The sequence below is a fragment of the Trachypithecus francoisi genome, unplaced genomic scaffold (genome assembly GCF_009764315.1).
Source record: "Trachypithecus francoisi isolate TF-2019V2 unplaced genomic scaffold, Tfra_2.0 Lachesis_group2, whole genome shotgun sequence".
Taxonomy (NCBI): Eukaryota; Metazoa; Chordata; class Mammalia; order Primates; family Cercopithecidae; genus Trachypithecus; species Trachypithecus francoisi.
In genome coordinates, this window is record NW_022681465.1 from 4804380 (window position 1) to 4827217 (window position 22838).

General features: G+C 40.9%; 1 long non-coding RNA gene across 2 annotated transcripts; it reads right to left on the reverse strand.

The window, feature by feature from the left end:
• Positions 1–189: 189 nt before the first annotated feature.
• On the reverse strand, positions 190–21032 carry LOC117064382. 2 transcript variants are annotated; one of them, XR_004429424.1, is made up of 4 exons: positions 20938–21032; positions 1645–1805; positions 1115–1553; positions 190–976 (listed from the first exon to the last, which is right to left on the reverse strand). It is a non-coding gene; the product is annotated as an uncharacterized LOC117064382 (long non-coding RNA). The 2 variants fall into 2 exon arrangements; XR_004429423.1 differs by having other exon boundaries at positions 190–1553.
• Positions 21033–22838: the final 1806 nt, after the last annotated feature.

Below are 22838 nucleotides of genomic sequence, written 5' to 3' on the forward strand. Positions count from 1 at the left end.
TCGATCTCCTGACCTCGTGATCCGCCCGTCTCGGCCTCCCAAAGTGCTGGGATTACAGGCTTGAGCCACCGCGCCCGGCCCTCAGCGTACTATTCTTGATGAGGCCAGGCCAGTGTAAAGTAAACCATATCATCTTGCATAGCATGGTACACATTTTATGAAAGAAGTCAAGCGTCTTGTTTACCGGATAACAATGTGAAGCCTACTGTCATGGCTAAATAAAGAAAATGCACCCAACAATGGAAGGGCGGCACCATCTGTGAGGCTAATTGTTTTACAACGTGGAAGGTGGAGTAGGTGCCAGCTGGCCTCAGCAGGAACTGAAACGCGGTCCACTTTAGAGGCATCACCTGAAAGTACGGGTGCAAGTCTCCTGTGTGCCGCCAGGAGGCAGCATCCACAGGAGCAGCACTTTTCCAGTGCATGTCCAATGCTGGAAGGAAGGGTTCCGTCTTCACCACTCCTTCCCGGCTGTAGGAACATGAGAAGGTTAATTCTAACCCCATCATGCCAGAACTGCAGCAAGGACCGCAGAGACTGGGAATGTCCAAGTTTACAAAAGAACTCAAATTGAAAGCTGGGTGAAAGAAGCCTCACTCAATGACCCCATGCTAAGGGTTCACACATGTTTTTGTGGTTGTTCTAGAAACAGAGGACTAGAAAGGCATTCAAAGATTCTAAAACAATACATACACTAAATGATCTCAAGTCAGGTCATTAATATCTATTGCTGGGTATGACTTTAAGCTCCTTGGAGGCAAACATTGTCATCTTTTTCTTTCTATATAGTGCTTAACATGCAAACAGCTAGAAGAGGTTGATAGATGCCCCTGGGGCCCAAAACATCTTTGCAAACATCCTATAGCTGACTAGCAGGCTGGGACGAGTGCTTAAGCCAGAGATTAGGTTCTTCATCAGATGGATGATGAACCATTCTGGGGCATTTTCTCTGAGGAAGCATGGTGCAGCTCCAAACCTAGGTAAGAAGAGATCACAAGATTAGCACTCATGCATCATCAAAAATGTTTAAAAGAGAAGGAGTACATTTGTCCACTAGGGCTGCCATAACATTTCATGAACTCAAAGGCTTAAACAGCAGGTGTTTATTTCTCACAGTTCTGGAGTCTGGGAATCCAAGATGAAGTTGTCAGCAACTTGCTTTCCCCAAGGCTTCTCTTCTCGGCTTGCAGATGGCTGCCTTCTTCTGTGTCCTTTCTTCCGTGCCTGTACATCCTTGGTGTCTCTCTTTCTTTTTAGGAGAACACCAGTCCTACTGGATTAGCACCCCACTGCTACGAGCTCATTAACATCAGTTACTTTTTCAAAAGCTATCTCCAAAATCCAGTTGCATTGAAGGTTAGAGTTTCAACCACATGAAGACGAATTTCGAGGGGACATCATTCAGTTCAACCTGAACCTGGCGATGCTGGCACCCTGGTCTCAGACTTCTAGCCTCCAAAAGTAGAATAAATAAATTTCCGTTGCTTCACCCATAGTCTACGGCAGACTAAGACACATAGTTCTAGTGTTTCCTCTTCTAGGGCTCATTTTTCCTGAATGTACAAAACAGGAAAACAAACTCTTTGTAGCTAGAATTACTTTGTTATCACCAATTTATGTATTAAGAAATGTCACCCACAATACCTCCAGAGATGTTAAGTAAAACAACATTCTTGACAGGGATGAGATCACCACCAGCTTCCAGTTCAAGAATTTCTGAAAGATCTTTGGCACAAGGAGCTAATGAGATGAAATGATCCCGGAACTCTTGCTGATCCCAGAAACGTGCTGCTGTTTTGCCTCATCTGGGATAAAATTGAAACAGCTTTTAGACATAAAGCTCTTCTTTCAAATAGCTAGGTGGTTTCATGCAAATCAAAAACATTGAGGGTGAAAGTCTTCTAAATAATGCAAAGGCTGAAATCAACAGTTACATGGATTTATAATTTTTTAAATCTCTAATTAGAATGCATCTGACTTTGTATTCTGTGTTTAAGAACTATTAAAGATTTTTTGAAATTTGAAAGCTTATTATTAAGATGACAAAGTTCTCCTTTGTTTTTGTAATCCTTTTCTCACAACGATTCTGGTGACAGCGTCAGACCATTTAACCACAGTAATTCATTCATAAAATTCTTAAACTCAGTGCAAAATGTATCACTTTCTAAAATGTTGTAAAACTAACACAGTTTTACTTGAAGTTAACAAGTATGAAAAAAAAGATCAACACTTTTGCATGGATCCTTTGGTCAAAAATGTTTGGAAACCCCTAACTTAAATAAGTCTCTGCTTCTCACTCCCCACCCTCCTTTATTTCAAGTTCAGTTTCTAGAGCCCTTTAGTATAGGAATATCCCTTGCACACCTCCAGGGGAATAGAGCATCCGATATTTTCCAAACTTTCTCTCGACCAAAGATTAAGACATTAATTATAATCAAAGGCTGCAGGTGATTTTTCCTGGCTCTGGACTTCAATATCAGTGACAGAAGTGTGGGACGCTGGTCCGTATGTCAAAATTTACTTAGAAGGAAAGATTTAAAATGGTGCCCCAAGTGGGAAATAGAAATAGGTGGAGAAAAGAAAAACAAGATTCTTTAGATTTAGTTAAAAATAATAAGCATATTGGGAATAAGCCAAGGTAAACACTTTGACTTAGGGGGAAAAAAAATTCAACACTGAGTTCTATGCCTGAATCGTGGGCAGAGAACATCCCACTGCCACCATGGCAGCAATGGCCACTGGACTTAGTTAGGAAGAAAAATTAGGCAACTTGAAAATTTGGTGATTCCGGCCAGGCTCAGTGGCTCACGCCTGTAATCCCAGCACTTTGGGAGGCCGAGGTGGGTGGATCACCTGAGGTCAGGAGTTGGAGACCAGCCTGGCCAACATGGTGAAACCCCATCTCTACTAAAAATACAAAAATTAGCCAGGCATGGTGACGGGCACCTGTAATCCCAACTTCTCAGGAGGCTGAGTCAGGAGACTCGCTTGAACCCGGGAGGAGGAGGTTGCAGTGAGCCGAGATCGCGCCACTGTACTCCAGCCTGGGGAATAAGAGCGAGACTTCATCTCAAAAAAAAAAAAAAAAAAAAAAAAGGAAATTGGATGATTCACAAGGAGCAGAGTCAAGAAAGAAGGCTAATTGGCACACACACAGGGGTGACTGACTATAGTAATATTGGTACCAATTTTAAAAACTTCCATTTAAGCTATTTTATGTACAAATTGTGTAATTCCAAGTGAATTTTTACATTTAAAAGTTCAGAAAACAAGGAAGGAAAACTCAATGCAGGATTCATGAGAATTTCTGGAAAACTCTCCTATTTTGTTGTATTCCAGTTGATATTGTTATTGAATATGCACATGTATAAATACTTTTAGTATTTACCTAAAAGGCTTTATAATTTTATTTTATTAGAATAAAATAATTGTGTTTCCACATTATTTTGTCCATATATCTCATTACAACTAATGGAATCATAAAACAAATACATTTCTTTTTTTTTTTTTGGACAGGGTCTCACTTTGTTGCCCAGGCTAGAATACAGTCTTGTGATCCTGGCTGCTCACTGCAGCCTCAACCTCCTGAGCAGGTGACCCTCCTACCTCAGCCTCCAAAGTAGCTAGGACTACAGGCATGTGCCACCATGCTTGGCTATTTTTTTTTTTTTTTGTATTTTTTTTTTAGAGACCGGGCTTCACCATGCTGCCCAGTTGACTCCTGGGTTGAAGCAATCTGCCTGGTTTGGCCTCTCAAAGTGCTAGGCTTACAGGTGAGAGCCCCTGCACCTGGCCACAGATACATTTCTAATATTCTGCAATGCCCACTTGATTGCAACACAATAATTAAAAAGGCATTCTTGTGAGTGTTGTTTTCTGATTTCAGCTGAGTTATAGACACCATCTATAGGCTGTGTACTAACAACCCACACAGACCAACATCCTTCCCAATGTGTAGCTGCCAAAAACAGATTAAACACAGGCACAAGAAATTCTTCTAAACATTTTGTTTAGTTGCTGTTATTTTTGTGTGTTGGATTTAAATTTTTCTCAATAGATGAATATTCTGTTGAGGGCAAGCTATACAATAATTCTGTTCGTGCCACCTGGATGGAGTTAATGAAGTTAGCCATGCATCATTGCCTCCTAATAGGATACTCGATCATCTCCCTCCCATTCTTCAGTGATACATTTTGAACCCTCCACGCTGTCTATGTGTGCAAATGGGAATGTGTCCAGATATATAATTGTGAAAACCAAGATCCATTTTGTTCTGCATCAGAAATAAATTCACACAACACACACACCTACCACTCAATTTCAGATGTCATTTTTTACTGGCAATCACATTTTTGTTAAAATGCCTTTGTTGATCTAAACGTAAAGAATAGAATGTACAAAATGGGTCAAAAAAGTGTGGATTGTCTGAAACTGAAAAGACAAGTCAGGTAAAAAAGGCAAATGGAAGCAGTAATCAGAATTAAAAATGTTTTAGATATGGACTTTTTTTTCTTTTGAAGGCTAATGAACTTTTATTTTTTTTTCAGGGAAAACAAAAACCGGGGGTTGGGGAAGAGAGAGAGAGAGAGAGAGAAGAGAGAGAGAGAGACAGAGAGAGAGAGAAAGAGAGAGAGAGAGAGAAAGAGATGGCCTGGCTTGTATGCTAACCTGAATATGTTCATTACTATGGGTGGGGAAGCTTTCCCAGAGCAATCTGCTGCCCCTTCAGATGGAGGCACTTGCTTTTAGTGTTTAAAACTGATCCCAAGAGTCATCTGAATTATTGCGCTACTTTAAGCATAAATCACTGATAACACTAATGGCCCTGATGGATCCATTTTGTTCGATGAATCAAGCTGCTTGATGTAGTTCCAATTGCTCAGATTCACCAAGGACATTTGATTGTATGATGCACACTTTTTCACGCTGATTCTTCTAATTACCAAAGTCTAATACAGTTGCTAGTCAAAAATCACAAATGTATTTGATTTAACAAATGCTCCTTTCACCACGAACAAAGCCCTTGAGGTACGCCTTTCGAGGTGGGGATGCTTTTCTTCCTAGGCATGACCTAATCTGATAAAGCACAGACAGATGATTCCAAGGGAAAATCCAGATGCAGAAAAATACTTCAAAAATCTTGGAGTGCTTTTAAAAATTCTTCCTGGCTACCCAATCATGCTGTGTCATGGCAAGTTGCCATATGCAATTTAACATCAGTTAGTGGTGGAGATAAACAGCTAGCTATAGTTTGCAAGGATGCAAGTTATATTTACTGAAAATCTAGGACATTTGATGTCAGAATTTGCTCTAGAGGAGTCCGTGAAACACAGGTTTAATCTAGCTGAGTAGAACACACGTTACAGAGACAGGTCGTTTGGAAGTCAGGTGGAAGGAGTACACAAGAAAAGCTCTAAAGTAGCTCTTTTTGGTGGAGAACATGAAAAGAGAACACACCGGTAGTTAAAGAAGGAGAGTCAGCAGTGTCCATCAGTTACATGGGTGCCCATGAGTGGCACAAGTAACCACATGGACCCTGTATCTGTCAAGGTTCCCTAGAGGGACAGAACTAATAGGGTAGATGTATATAAAAAATGGAGTTTATTAAGGAGTATTGACTCACACGATCACAAGGTGAAGTTCCACAATAGTCTGTCTGCAAACTGAGGATCAAGGAAGCCAGTACCAAAACTTCAAAAGGAGGGAAGCTGACAGTGCAGCCTTCAGTCTGTGGCTAAAGGCCCACAAACCCCTTGCAAATCACTGATGTGAGTCCAAGAGACCAAAAGCTCAAGAACATGGAGTCTGATGTTTGAGGGCAGGAAGCATCAGGCACAGGAGAAGGATGAAGGTTGGAAGACTCAGCCAGTCTAGTCTTTCCACGTTCCTTCCTCTGCCTGCTTTTATCCTAGTCGCGCTGGCAGCTGATCAGATGGTGCCCACCCAGATTGAGGGTGGGTCTGCCTCTCCCAGCCCACTCACTCAAATGTTAATATTTGGCAACACTCCCACACCCAGGAACAATCCTTTGCACCCTTCGATCCAATCAAGTTGACACTCAGTATTAACCATCACAGAATGTGAGTTCCCAAGGGAAACAGAAAGATCTCTTCCTTGGGGACAAACAAGAGATGCTTGTTATACTTGCCCAGAGTACAGAGAGGCATCTTCTCCAAGGAGAAGGACTCTGCCATGCGAGTGAGGGGTAGAGAAAGTCTGTACGAACTCCAGTGCCCTGAGCAACATGGGCATCTGGACACAGAAGGGAGTGAACCCCAAGTCCTCTTACGTCAGTTGAGAACAGAAGAAAACTTCACAGCGGACTCGTGTTTTTGAGTGTTGCTGTGCATTTTCATTGTTTCCATGAAGCCTGCATAGTTAACAGTGGGGTGTGCTTGGACTCCATCATTTTCTGTTAATCAGATTGTCTCCTGTAATTTTATGGGGACGTTATTGACCTGATGTAGCTGGAAAGAGAATGCCACTTAGTTCAAATAATCTATCAAAGCAAAAGTTGCACCAGAAAAGATTAAACAGTCAAGGAAGAATTCATTCAACACGATTGCAATAAGGAGAGAGATCATAACTCAGTCACAACTCATCAGGCACAGAAAAATAATTTTTAAAGAAAATGCTCAAAGGAAAGGGAGGTCAGCTGGGAACTTGAGTCCGGAAGAAGCCTGTCTGAAGTTAGCCAAGCTGAGGGCAATGTGAAGGCCATCTTGGGCAAGCCCACAAAATTTGGTAAATTAGTTAAAATTTCATGAAGGAAAGAGCTGTATTTAAAAGGGTTACACAGGAGAAAACAAAAGCACAATCACAAGATAAGAGAATACAATTCAAGATCCTACCTAAGGGCACTTCCCTGAAGAGTCTGACACAGCCGTGTACGTTCACCACAAACTACAGAAGAGCGCCAGGGCTTAGCAATCTGCATCAAAGCTTATAACTGACCTCGCTTAGTCCTTTTCCCAGTCTATCAAAATTCGCAAGTGGAACTCTTCAGTAAATTTCAACAGGTAGGCTTCCAATGCCGTGAGGGATTGTCAGCTGGATAGGGTTAGGTTTCAGGCATGGCACAGAGCAAAGCGGTCCACCCGTCACAGGAGAAGCCCCTGACCTGTGGCAACACACATGCAGAGGTTGTTGAGTCAGCATTGTGAGCTCTACAGTGAGGGTATCTTCAAAGGTGGCAACTGCGGCTTACCAAGCAGCTGCAAGGACATTGGCCCCACCACCTGCAGCACAGTGGGCTGTGTAAAGAAGGGCACGGAGAAGCAGGATGCAAGTGCTACTCTGGGAGTCTGATGACCCACACACACAGCCTTTTCTCTCAAAAAGGAAACATAGCAGACAGCAGTGCCCTGTCCACAAAAGGTCCATCATGTCATGCAAAAGGGTGTGTTCAATCAGTGCCCAGCCTGAAGATATCCTGGCAGACATGCCTAGTAGCTAATTAGGTACATACATTTAGAGATTGGAAGACTGAGTACAGACAAAGAAAATAAAATAAAGCAGAATTGAGGGAGATGAGACTAGATGGGGCAGATTGAGCAACACAGGTTAAATTGTCCCAGGAGAGAGTGAGACATGAGAAGAGCATTTAGGAAAGGGACTGAAATGCCAACATTTAGGACATAAGGTGGTTAAGAGAAATTTGGGAATAGAATTGAGAAGATAGTAGAGAAGTAGCTTAAACCTAGAGAGAAACACATGTGCGCACACACACACATATAAGAGGTTGACTCTTCTATCTTTGGTCGTTGGCTCATTGCACTCACTGTGGACCTTGTTGGGTGGTGTCTCGGTAGAGTGTGGGGTATAAAACAGTCAGCTACTGGTGAGTTGAACCAAAGTCGAGGACTCATGGACAACTAATATAGCCCTGTAGTTCTGAAAAGGCAACTATGAAAAGAGGGAGAACTCTCAAATCGTATCTGAAAAATAGCTATCACCCAAGAGACGGTTTGGGGTGTTTTTGTAAGTTAGTTACTTTGAATAGAGATGTGCGTTTCCATTGGGAAGAAAGCAATGGAGAAGAACTATTTGAAGAAATGATAAAGAAGCAAATTCATGAACAGGAAGGGCAGGGCTCCGCGGGACTGCTAGAGTAAACGGGGGGAAGGCAGCGGGGAAAGTCCAAAGGACAGTCAGTCACAGGAAGGCCCAGCACCCCAAAAGCTTTTTGCCTGGGCACCCCTGCATTTTCCATGGAATAAGATGGGTCACTTCTGAAGGTCAGCAGGGGCTAACAGACTTGCAATTCTTGGGAACAGTTGCTGGACTGATAGGAGAGGGCAGTGATAAAGGAGGTACAATGAAGAAGCCGTTTTGAAGATGTAACAGACTAAATCCAGAATCACACACTGGCCCAAGGGTGTGGCTGTATGTGATTTCTCAGCAATGCTCACCCACTCTGATGTCGATGTGTGGAGAAGCAAAATAGCCAAAACTGTTAAAATAGCCAAAACAGCAGGCGTGTGGGAAGGACTGCACGTCAGGCAGCTGAAGCTGCACTACCAGGGGCCTGTGGAGCTGTTGAATCCTGAGGTCAAAGCTAGAGCATGAGAGACGGATAGGGCTGAGTGATAAAATGGGATGTTGGCATCCACAAAAGAACAGTCAGCATCCGTTCCCTACTCCTCTGGTGGGGAGCCTTCCTCTACATGCCCCAGTCCCACTAGACTGTTTCTATCTCCTCTCACCTCTTCTTCCTCACTGGCTCTTTCCTAGGAGAAAGAGAAAGTGATCTAACTTGAGTTTTGGGTGAAAGTCACCATGATGAAGCTGGATATGGACTCCTTTGCTTTTCTGGGGTCTCTCTCAGATCGTCCAGTCCTCAAGGAAGCCTTTTTCCTCCCTGCCTCATCCTTCAAGTTGTCAGCTGGGTAGAGCAGGGCTTTTCCTGGCACCCAGGAGCGCTTCATGAGGGACAGACATGGTGCTCTGCCTGGCAGGCTTTCACATGCTGGAGAAGTTGGTTCAGAATGGGAAAAATAAGAATCTGCTTTTTGGTCTCAGGTCCAGACGTCCTTCTAATGTAGTTATTATTAAACAGCTGATATTTTAACCCTCCTTTATGCTCATCAAGGCATTTCATACTACTCCATTGCCTATAATCCTGTCGGCGAAAGATGAAATAGGGCATTGATGCCAAGGCCTGCCGGCACTTTCCAAACTGGCTGATCCCCAGAACTTCCAGGTTAACTAGAGCTGAAGATGAACCTGGTGATCTTCACTGGCCAGTGTTGCTCTGATCACTGCTATAGTGAGAAAAGGGCAAGTGGCTTGTCCTGCTCACACGTTATCAAGTCCAATCAAACATAAGAATGCAGGAAATTTGAGGACAGTATTTGTGGGTTCTTCCTGGGCCTGTACCATAGGAGGTCATTCCTATAGGAGTGCCCACCATAACATCAGAAACAACTCCATTCTAGAGTATCCAGTGACTTCCTGGCAAAGCGTTAGTCAGACCTTAAATACAGAAGACAATGCTATTTCAACTTTTGTTTCAAGAATCAACTTTTAAACTATCTACATTTATACAATTAGCATTTCAACTCTTGTTTTGGTCTTTGTAAATGCAGCTTGCTGTCTGAAATATTAGATGTAGCCCAGTGCTTTTGCTTGGATTATTTCATTTATGTGAGCACTGATGCCGTCAGTGTCTGCACTTTGTGGTGAAAGTTGCGTGAACAGGAGGCAGTCGTGGTGTGATAGGTCCAATCACAGAGGCAGAGAGTGTGAACATGGCCACAGGCAGCCTCCAGTCACTCCAAGCTCACCCTACAGCCTCCAAGCCTGGAATATGTAAGTGAGGTGAAACAGTATCCAAACCAGTGCCCTGTCAAATGGGGAGGGAACCAAAGGGAAGCATCATCTCACATTTTCTACCATCTGACTGGTGACGAGCAAGTAATTCTGGGATCAAACTCCCATTGGCACCTTCCCACCCAGGCCCCCAGGTCTGTGAAATGGAAGGGAGAAGGGAGAAACTGCTTCCTTTCTATTCTCGATTACAACAGGCTGCCTGTTTCCTCCTGCAGAGGTGCTTCTATTGAGTCCAGTATTCATGTTGAAGCTGAATTCTTCCCACCCACTTGACAACTCACTCAGGCAAGCAAAGTCACAGGGTGACCCTGGGTGGGAATACCAGCCTGCAAGGATCAACGGAATGAGACCACAGACACCCTCTGCTTCTCCGGGGAGCCGGGCTCACAGACACTGGCTCAGGCACTGAGAGGAGGCTTATTGCCTGGGAATTGGAGCATTTCCACGCTCCTACAAAACCACTTCTAGGAAGGAGTGTAAATGCTATCAGTATAGGCAGTGTTCCTCATTGAGCTCCTGTGCCATGCTGTTCTTTTAGTAACGGACAGGAGCAGACACAGGAGAAAATTAGACCTAATGGAATCTCCTGGATTAACAATCTGCCCACATAACCTCTGGACTCCTTGACTTGCCTCTGTCCACCCTCCTTCCCTGCTCCAGCCACCCTTGAAGTCTTCTGCCTCCTTGAGCACACTAGACTCTGCCTTTTCTCAGTCTTTGCTCATCCTTACTCCTGCTTATTGCACAGAGGCTCCCTCTTGCCTTCCAGGGCTCAGAAACGCCCCCTTGACCACTCCTATTCAGGTCCTGCCATTCTCATCTATTGCAAACTCTCCTGGCTTTTCTTTGTAGTATTTGCCACAATTGCAATGACTTAGCTTCTGTTTTTTGGAAGAGCCGGGAGCTGATTTTTCTGCCGGAGGTCTCAGAAGACAGAGCTCCTGGTGTTGAACTGACTGTGTTATTTTCTGGAGGCTCTGGAGAAGAATCAGTTTATAAGCTGACTCAGGTTGTTGGTGGAATTCAGTTCTGCTAAAGGAAAACAATCGTGACACTGTTAAAAATGATAAAGCAGACATTATCTAAGGGGAGCCATGGAGATGGGTATAGGGACCACTGCAACAGGGTCTTGCAGTAAAAGAGAGCAATTGGAGCCAACTTCAACAAGGACTAGTTGGGAGTTATGGCCAAGGAGCAGGGAGGGCTCAGTAAATGGAAAATTACTAAGAGAAGCTGGATGCTTCTCTTATGCTTCCAGCCTAAGGGGGTCTTGGCTAAACTGACTTGGTAGGATCATTGCTGAAGGCAATGTTGTAAGACAGATAGGGAGGGTGGTCAGATACCAAGGGTTGGGGGTGTCCTTGAAGGATTCTTATTCAAACTGCATTCTACAAGGACAGAGAAAGAAGCTCAAGTTTGGACCTCTTCAGCAAAGACTTACGAGATTGAGCAAAGTTTTGGTCAAAGGAGAGAGTCTTTGTCAGTTCCATGTTGCAGGAACCCTTCCCTTGTTAGCGGTCAGAGGAGATTGTTCTTGCCATCCAGGGGCAGCCCACATTCATGCTCATGGCACCTGTTACATAAGAGCTAGCATGGGTCCATCAAAAACGTGTGCTGGAATCTCTCCAACGGCCACTTCTGCCACATTTCTCTTCTGCTTCCAGCCAGAGAAAGTTCTCTGCATTTTAGGACTCAAGTGTTAAGCTTAGGCGTGCTGGAAAATTTACGAAACTCTTTCTGTTTTAAAGGATGTAACCCCAATTACATCTGCAAAGATCTTTCTCATGGTACCTAGATGAATGTTTGACTAAATAACCAGGAGTGAGAATCTTGCAGGGAAATCTTTAGAATTCCTGCCATACCCAGAATGCTGTCCTCCCTAAAGAATATATTAACACAACAACTCTAAATGACTATGCACCTAACCTGAAGTGCAAAAATACTTGAGGCAAAAACTGATGGTATGGGTAGGAGAAATCAACAAATAAATGATCACGGTTTGAGACGTCAACCATCTGTTAGAAATTGAGAGCTCTAGCAGGCTTAGGGAGACAGTTGGCCTGAACATAATAGACAGTTATAGACTACTTCAGACAACAATGGCAGAAAACATTCTTCTTCTTCTTTTTTTTTTTTTTTGAGACAGAGTCTCACTCTGTCACCCAGGCAGGCTGGAGTGCAATGGTGCAATCTCGGCTCACTACAACCTCTGCCTTCCGGGTTCAAGTGATTCTCATGCCTCAGCCGCCTGAGTAGCTGGGACTACAGGCATGTGCCACCATGCCTGGCTACTTTTTTGTATTTTCAGTAGAGATGTGGGTTTCACCATATTGGTCAGGCTGGTCTCGAACTTCTGACCGCAGGTGATCCACTCACTTTGGCCTCCCAAAGTGTTGGGATTACAGGCATGAACCACCACACCCAGCCCGAAAATATTGTTCTTAAGCTCACATGTAATATTCACCAAGATAGGGCATATTTGGGGTCCTAAAACGTATCTTGACAATTTAAAAAGTAGAAATCGTACAAAGTATGTTCTCAGGCAACAATAGGGTTAAACCATAAATCGATGACAGAGAGATAGCTAGGAAGTTCTCTAATATTTTGAAATTTAAAAACATTCCCGTAATAGCATATGGGTCAAAATGAAGTCTCTTGGTAAATTAAAAATTATTTTGAACCAAGTTCAAATGACGGTAGAACTAAACCATAATTGTAGATATAGCAAAATTACTGCTAAGGAAGCAATTTATAGCATCGAATATACATGTTAGTAAAGAAAAAAGACATAAAATAAAATTGACAATATAAACCTCCACCATAGGAAAAGAGATAAGAAAGATTCAGTCTAAAGTAAGCAAAAGACATAAATAATGGAAATTAGAAAAAAAAATGATGGTGGGACTGTAAACTAGTTCAACCATTGTGGAAGACAGTGTGGCAATTCCTCAAGGATCTAGAACTAGAAATACTATTTGACCCAGCCATCCCATTACTGGATATATACTCAAAGGATTATAAATCATGCTGCTATAAAGACACATGCTTTATTGCGGCACTATTCACAATAGCAAAGACTTGGAACCAACCCAAATGTCCATCAGTGGTAGACTGGATTAAGAAAATGTGACACATATACACCGTGGAATACTGTGCAGCCATAAAAAAGGATTAGCTCATGTCCTTTGTAGGGACATGGATGAAGATGGAAACCATCATTCTTAGCAAACTATCGCAAGGACAAAAAATCAAACACTGCATGTTCTCACTCATAGGTGGGAATTGAACAATGAGAACACTTGAACACAGGAAGGGGAACATCACACGCCGGGGCCTGTTGTGGGGTGGGGGGAGGGGGGAGGGATAGCATTTGGAGATATACATAATGTAAATGATGAGTTAATAGGTACAGCACACCAACATAGTGCATGTGTACATGCGTAACAAACTTGCACATTGTACACATGTACCCTAGAACTTAAAGTGTAAAAAAGAAAGAATAAAGGAAATCAAATTTGCAGGAAAATAAAAAAAAAGAAAAACTAAATAAAAATGAACAAGGAAACAATAGAGAAAAATCGATGAGACCAAATTTGCTTCTTTAAAAATATCAATAAATTCATAAACTATAGACAGACTAACAAAGAAGTAAAGAGAGAAGACACAACAAATTGCCAGTATCAGTAGTGAAAGAGACATTATCACTACTGGGGTTACAGACATTAAGAAGGCAATTAAAGCTAACTATGATGAATTCAATGCCCACAAATTTGATAACCAAGATTAAACAGACCAATGACTTGAAGGACAAAAATATCAAACCTTACACAAAGAGAAGTAGATGTTAGGTTGCACCTAAAGAAAGCACCCAAATGTTTTATAGGCAAATTCTACCAAAAATTTAGGGAAAAACTAGAACTACTTTTCCACAATTTCTTCTAGAAAATGGAAGCCGATGGAATACTTTCCAACATCATTCTCTGAGGCCAAGATAATCCTAACAAACCAAATAAGTGTTACAGGAAAGAAGAACTACAGACAATATCTTTCCTGAACACAGGCATTAAAATTCTCAACAAATACTAGCAAATCAAATCCAACGTTGTATTAAAAAATCATACAACACAGTGGGATTTGTTCTAGTTATGCAAGGCTAATTTAACATTAAAATACTAATCAATTTAATCAACCACAGAAACAAACAAAAAAAGTGTTCTAACCATATTAGTTGTAAAGAAAAATCACTGGACAAAAGACAACACTCATTTGTGATAAACACTCTCCATAAAGCAGGAATAAAGTGGAATTTGCCTAAGGTGATAAAGAATTTCTACAGACAACCTATAGCTAACATCATGCTTTGTGAGAAACTGGATGCTGTCTTCATAAGATTGTAAATAAGGCAAAGATGCAATCTCTCATTCCTCCTCTACAGCTCACTGGAAGTCCTGGCTAATGCATTAAAACAAGAAAAGAAAATCAGGCATAGAAATTGGAAAGAAAAAAGTAAATTTGCCATTATTTTCAGATTATGTGATTTTTTTCTGCATGGAAAATCTCAAATAATTGGTGATGAAAACCTTTTGGAACTAATAAGTGAACAAATAGCAAGATTTCAGGATAAACAGCTAATATATAAAACTCAATTTTTCATTTCCAAAAGACAATTGGAATTTAAATTTTTTAGAAATAGTAGCATTTTCCATAACACCAAAAAATTTAAAAAACTATAAATTTTACAAAGCATATATAGGATCTTTAGGTGAAATACAAAATCTCTCATGAGAGAAATCAAAGATGTCAAGAAATGGGAAGATATTCTATGTTCATAAGTTGGAGACTTAATATTATCAAATTTTTAATTCTTCTCAACTTATTCTACAGTTTCAGCATAATTCCAGCCAAAATTCTGGGAAGGCAATTTGTGGACAATGACAAATAGAGTCTCAATTTGCATGGAAAGGCAAAAGACCTAGAATAGTTAACACAATACCAAAAAAGAAGAAGAAAGTTGGAAGGCTCGCATGACCTGATTTCAACTCTGACTATAAAATTAGTCAATGAGATAGTGTAGCAATGGTGAAAATAGACACATAGATCAAGGGAACAGAATAAAGAAGCAAGAAATAGGCTTATATAAATATGGTAAACTGATTTATGTAAAGAAACACAATTAATATCATGAAAAAGAGTAGTCTTTTCAACAAAAGACACTGGGATAGTTGGAGATATATATTTTTTCAAAACGAGCCTAGACAAAGATCTCTCATTTTTCCCCAGAATTAACTAAAATACATTTTTGCCCTAAATGTATATGAAAATTCTAACACTTGTAGACAAAAACATAGAAGAAATTTTACATTATTTTTGGTTTGGTGATGGGCTTTCAGATAAAATGCTAAAAGCATAATCCATGAAAGATAAACATTAAAGTGGAAAACATTCAAAGGAAAAATGTGTACTCTGTGAAAGACAGTGATAAGATAATGAAAATTAAAGCCACAAAGTGGAAAAAAATATTCATAAATCACAGAATTTTTGAGACTCAATGATAAGACAAATAATCCAATTAAAAATGTGCAAATGACCTGAACAGACACCTCATCAAAAACATACACACATGGCAAATAAGCAAAGGAAAAGATGTGCAACATCATTTGTCATTAGGGAATTAGATACTATTCACAACTATTAGAATGGTCAAAACAAAACAAAACTGTCAATACTAATTGCCGGTGAGGATGCACAGAAGAGAATTCTCCTTTCCTATTATGGGGAATGGTAATGACACAACCATTTTGGAAAACAGTATAGCAATTTCTTACAAAGCTAAATATAGTCTTAACATGCAAACTAGCAATCTTACTCTTAGGTATTGATCCAGCTGACTTTAAAATTTATGCACACAAAAACGTACACATGAATGCAGTAGCTTTATTCAAAATCACTAAAAACTAGAAGCAGCAAAGCTGTCCTTCCATAGATAAATGGATAACAAACTAGTACATCCATACGATGGAATGTTATTCATCAATAAAAGAAAGAGAAGACAAAGATGAGTCTTGCCAACTGAACAAGAAACACACTGTACGAATCTAGTTACATGACATTCTAGAAAAAGCCAAATTAGAGAAAGAGTGAAGAGATCAGTGGTTGCCAGGTGCTTGAAGGAATAAGAGAAAAGTTGAATAAATTATGTACAGGGTATATTTTAGGGTGTGGAACTATTGTGTATGATGCAATAATGGTGGATAAAAGATATTACTCCTTTGTCAAAACCCACAGAAATTTACAGCACAAACAGTGAAGCTCAATGCTTGCAAATTATTTTTAAAAACTTTAGGAAGTCAAAAAAAAAAATCCTTGGATGGACTGCATGATGTGTTAAAGCAATTTAACTGTATTATGAATGTATGAGACAATCTCCCTGAAACAGATAAGGAAAAAAATTTCCATCCTAAGCATCTTTGGATATTAGAGTTTGTAAGAAAAAGGCACAATAAATTGGACATAGCTCCACACTGCACAGTTGATAAAATTATTTTACAGGAGGCCACAGGTTAACAAACCTGTTATTGCCATACACAAATACTGGAATTGAAAAATTAGGTAAGTGGATGGCAGGGGTTGGCAGTTAGGTTTCTCATGATTGGAGTGGAAAATTGCAGATGAGCGAGGGGAGGATATGGGAATTATTCATGAGATAATGGGGTAGAGTTGAAGATACCAGTACAAACATTCAGTATAAATAGAAGCAGATGGCTATGTCTAAAAATACCTACAAATACTTGATGTTTCATGTGGGGGTTAAAATACACTATAGTTTTCACTATGTCAACTGAGAGGGCCAAGAAGCAACGATACCCCAAATCTTGGTTTCTAAGTTAAGTCTCTATACAGGAAACTTTGGAGAGAGGGCTAATTCTATGACTGGAACTAGAGATATGCAAGATGTGCTTAGAGTATCCTATAGAGTCAGAAAAAAAAAAAAAAGAATTTCTCAAAAACAAGCAAACAAATGAGCAAACAAACAAAAAACACAATGATAGGATATGTCAAAGAGGTATAGAAGCCAACCAAAAGAACTCCCTGTGCACTAACCTGGAAGAAGCTAAGCAACAAACATAGTACTATCAGATTCTAATCCAGAGTATAAAGTAAGCATCAGTGAGTCCATACCAATGACTGATGAATAAGTAAATGGGGCAGAGTGGAGAAGTCTTCCATGCAGAGGAATTCCAAATAATCTATGTAAATGCTCCACCTCTAAGGTATGACACCTCACTCTGTAAGTGTGGGCTTTATGTAGTGACTTCCTTCTAGAGAGTGCAGTAAGAAAAAAGGGGGAAAAGAGTAACTTCACAGTGGAGAAACCTAAGAAACATTTCCTCAGCCAGAAGATCATGGTCAACACCAGCAGTGACAGGTCACATGGGTAGTATGGCCCCTGCATGAGATATGATAAAAATAGAACTTTATCTCCATGGCCTTTCTTCCGAAGTTCCATAACCTCGATCTAATTGTGAAAAAAAAAAAAATCAAATACATTTCACTTGTAAAGGAAATTCAACCAAATACCAGACTAAAACTTCTCAAAACTCATCAGGTTATTGAAAACAAGATATGCCTGAGAAACTGCCACAGCCAAGAGGCAACTAAAGAGACAAGACTATTAGATGTAATGTATTCAAGACACAATACTGGAATATAAAAAGGAAATTAAGGCCGGGCGCGGTGGCTCAAGCCTGTAATCCCAGCACTTTGGGAGGCCGAGACGGGCGGATCACGAGGTCAGGAGATCAAGACCATCCTGGCTACCACGGTGAAACCCCGTCTCTACTAAAAAAATACAAAAAGCTAGCCGGGCGAGGTGGCGGCGCCTGTAGTCCCAGCTACTCGGGAGGCTGAGGCAGGAGAATGGCGTAAACCGGAGAGGCGGAGCTTGCAGTGAGCTGAGATCCGGCCACCGCACTCCAGCCCGGACGACAGAGCGAGACTCCGTCTCAAAAAAAAAAAAAAAAAAAAAGGAAATTAAGCAAACAACAAAGGCATTCTTGATAAGGTATGCACTGTACTTAATAATGATGTATCAGTAGTGGTTCATTAATTTTAATGTAAGATGTTAATAATAGAGAACACTGGTTTGGGAACTCTGTGTACTACCATCACAATTTTTCTGTAAATCTGAAATATGCCTTATTTTTGAATGAAGAGGAAGTCACTGAAGGATGGATGCTTACCCTAAAAAAATAGAGGTAACATGGAAGAGATAAGCAAGACAAAAGCAATTCTACTTTAAATATTTAATCCCCTGAGTAGAAAAAGATTCATGGGGCTGGGCACGGTGGCTCACGCCGGTAATGCCAGCACTTTCAGAGGCTGAGGTGGGGGATCACCTGAGGTCAGGAGTTCGAGACCAGCCTGGTCAACATGGAAAAACCCTGTCTCTACTAAAAATGCAAAAATTAGCCGGGCGTGGTAGTGGGCGCCTGTAATCCCAGCTACTTGGGAGGCTGAGGCAGGAGAATCGCTTGAACCCAGGAGGCGAAGGTTGCAGTGAGCAGAGATCGCACAATTGCACTCCAGCCTGGGCAACAGAGCAAGACTCAGTGTCAAAAACAAACAAACAAACAAAAGAAAAAACTTTATCACTTTGTGTTCGCTGGGCTAGAACAGTCATTAATGTATCTCTAATTTTTCTTTGTCTTAAGGGTTCCTACATAATCCGATTATCACTATCATGAGGGCCATCATGAGGGTCACCTTTGCTATGAGGGTGTTGATGATGGCCCTCCTATAATGCTGATGTGGGTCAGGCACTAGTCTCAAGGATTTATCCAATTAATTCCAGGTATCCCTTCAAACACCCTAAGAGGTATATTCCATGATGAAATTGAGACACAGAAAGACTAAGTTACTTTCCATAGATTACAGTCAGGTAGTGACGGAACCAGGCTTCAACTGTCCAGTTCTAGAAGGCAAGCATATATCCACCATGCAATTCTGCTTTTGATGGGCAGCCTGACCCCAAAATAACAATATTCTGACCTTTAGGGAAGCAACGGATCTGCCAGTTGTTGAGTGTATTATGGGACTGTCTGGGAAAGCTGTATTTCATTTTTGTGCTGTAGCAATGAACAAACAATAATTTTTTGAACTGGATCAATTACTAGAACACAAGAGGGCTTTTGTTACACATGGACCACTTCTATACGTCATCTCATCTACTTAGCACTAAAGCATCGGGCATGGAAATGGTAGAGAATGGTGCTGGGCCTGCTCCTTACAATGACTCCGTCACCCGAAAAACATATGTTTGGCAGCTGAGGGAATACATTAGTTCAAAGGAAACAGTAAAAGGCAAAGGAAAAAAAGGCAAACGTGTGTTCTCCAATTATTTACTTGTAACACATGTTAAATGATTGTAATATGTTTGTTTGCATGTTTCGTTACTAGGAACTTTTACCTTATCTCCAAAGAAGAGAAGACAGCCAAGTCACAACATGTCTTGACTCTTTCTAAGTAAGTCATTTATGAGCAGTGGGTGTAATGCTGACTCTGACTCTATTAGCAGCAAATCCTGGCTACTTAATACTGGGAAATAGCTTCCAAACACTTAATAACTAGCAGACTGGTTCTACTTAAAATGACTTTGTGAGCAATACTTGTTAACTCTGCTTGTCAGGGTTCTTCAGAATGGGCAGGCCATCCTCCTAGACCAGCAATTAGTCACTCTAGAGAAGGTTTGTCTCATCACTCTAATCCCAAAAAGATATTCGCCAATTTTGAATGAACCAACGTTCTACACTGACCCAAGAAACTGCTGAAAAACGATTTTATGCTATTATGAGAGTTAGGACAGTACAAAAGACAGAATTTGAATTTTGAAGCAAGGATGTAAAATGTGACTCTGACACTTGCTAATTGAGTGACTAATTATTTCTTTTCCATGCATTTCAGTTGTCTTATCAAAAAATTTGAGAAGATAACCCATACTCTACAGGATGATGTGAGAGTTGAAGTAAACATGTGTTGGAATATTCAGCCATTATAACAACGTACTCAGTAGAGCAGAATCCAGTTGTATTTATTCATTTACTGCTTTCTGCACCATACCTCCATGACAATGAGATGGAATTAGATCTAGTTGAATCTCAATAGTAAGATTTCACAGTAGTTCTTAGAACCAGCATTTGAGGAAGTAAGGCTTGTTGCCATGTGACAGAAAAACCTAACCAATTCTTTAGCCATCTGGAAACCGTTTTCTCTTATTCTAAGTAGATGCACAACCCCCTTCCTTTGGTTGAAATGTGAAAGAAAGTAAGCAGTTAGATTGGAGTGGCTACCTGAAGTAGGAATGAGACTTGTTGGAAGAGTCACAAAAAGTTGGCAAGATAATCAAAAGCCAGAACAAACAATGTCCTAAGTGAAATGAGAGATCATCTGGATATATACAGAATCACGAGCACTGCTGATATCTACTGAACTCTTGGTAGCTTGTTCATTGTTTGACTTCTTACATGTAATCCTTACAACTACTCTGTGGTAGGCAACCACAACTTTTATATTTCAGATGAGGAAAATGGAGCATGCAAGATGCAACCGTGTGTCCAAGTTCGTATCTCCAGTGAGGACCACAGCTCAGTTCTGCCCAGAGAAGTTTAGGAGCATCTGGGTCCTAAACCACGATGCTCCCCTGCCCCTCACATCTGGTTAGACTCTGAGCATCCTGAGGACAATGCATACGGCTGATTCAGATTTGCTTTGCTGTAGCTCAGCAGCCCAGACTGCCAAATCATAAATATTTCTTAGATGAATGCTGTCTAGGTTGTAACTGTTTGACCCAGGAAATGTCATGATGAAATGGGTGCTTGGGGAGCATTAGTCTGATAGAATGCAGGTTGGTTGGACCAGAAGCATGAGAGTTGAGATGAGAACTAGAAAGATGTCTTAGGAAACTATTACAGCGCACTGATGTGAGGATAGCTGAGGCAGCCTGAGAGCTTAACTCTTATTTTCCATTGCATATAACACAACTTGACGAAGTCATAGAAACAACTGTATTGCACCAGTTTTCACAATCATTGTCCACTTCCCATACCTTACCTTTTTCTCTGTGGCGATGGAGACTTCTGCCTCACCAGCAAGGTTCCTCAGTGGTAGAAGTTTATTCCAGGAGCCATCCAAATTGTCACAGAAAGATGCCTTTAGTGACTAAAGAAGACCACATCCATATTAAATATCCTACAACTTCAAGGTACATCTTCATAAGTTACCAAGTTTAGGTTCATTCTTACATAATTAAGAGTTTCACTGTGGCTCTCCAAATACGATTAGTAGTGTTGTTTTCCAGAATCAACAGAAGGATGTGACTATGGTGGTTCTTTCTACTTGAGGCCTTTAAAAAAATGCATGTCCATTCATTTGTTCAGCTTCTATTTCTCATGTACCTACTACATACCTGGCATTCTTCTTGATTCTAGAAGCAAAACGAGGTCCTTGCTCTTTAGAAACTTACATGGTAGACGGATAAATAAACAATCAAGGAATAATCTATCCATATCGCTCCTTGTTATAAGTCTTCCAATTGTTTGTCATTTTACGTAGGAAGAAATCTAAATTCATCAGCATGGCATAGAAGGTCCACCAAGATCTCACACCTGCCTCCCTTTGCAGTCCCCTAGTCTATCTCCTCCTCTGGAATTCAATTCTCAAGTCATGCTGAAAGACACGTTTCCCCAAATGTTTCATATCTCTTCTGAAATGTTCTGTGTTTTTGTCACTCCCAGGACGTGGAGCAGATTCCTCCCCCTTCATTGTTCACCAGCTGCTCATCTTCTGACACTCAGCCTAAATGGCCAACTCTTCTCTGGGAAGACTCTGTAAAGGCCCCAGCACCCATTCCATGTGACTGCTTCCCCTTTCTCTGCCATAACAGTGTGACAGTGTCTTATAATCACCTCATTTGAGAATGAGGATTTTATTGTTTATTTCTGTGACCTCCCAATGACTTGAACATAATGGTATCTCCTCAATATATTTCTACTGAAGGAAAGAAGGAGGGGAAGGACGAAGAGAGGGAGGAAAGAATGGGGGGAGAGATAGAGAAAGGGAGTAGGTCAGGTCTTTGTCATTAGTTTATACTATGATTAAATCCTCCTCTTCCCTGTGGGGCAGTTCTGTCCTTATTCCAGGGACAACCAAACAGGAGGTAATGAGCACCTGACCTCAGTTTATGGTGGTAGTAGCAGAGAGAGACAATATGGAAGAAATCAGAATGGGATAATCAACGATAGTTGGTGACAGGTTCAACAATTAAATAAAAGGAAACAGTAGTTTCCTTGTCTTGTGACTAGAAAAGACAGAGACAAAAGAGTAGAAGCCATATCTTTTCATGTCTATTAGTGAGAGTTGGGTGCTTGGATTTTCTCATTTAAATCAAAGTATTCAGGAAAACATAAAACATGCATTATTTTAGAGCCACACATGAAAGCGTTTACATACATAAGAATAATCACTGTGTTAAATTAAATTACAAATGTATAGACCATCCAAAAGCTTCCCTGCCAAGATTCAACTGAGAGTGTATTTAATAGAAATCACATCTGGTCTGATGCGGTAAACTCCTTGCCTGTGATTCACTCCTCTTGACGAACAACTCTTGAAGCCTATCTTCAGATTCAGGGATAACCTCCAGCTCAAAGCCTGAATTTTCTTTGGAAGTATGTTCAAGGTTTGGAGCAATCCATCATGTTGTTATCAGATTAGAAATGAAACAAAAGGAAACAAATATGCAAGAAAAATAGGCAGGATCTGTTCTGTGAGAGTCAAGTCAGGGTTCATGAAGCCACTGTGATCACACTGTAGGGCAAGCTTGTCCAACATGCAGTCCACGGGCCATATGTGGTCCCAAATGACTTTGAATGCTGCTCAACACAAATTTCTAAACCTTCTTTAAACATTATGAGATTTGGGGGGGATTTTTTTTCAATTCGTCGGCCACCACT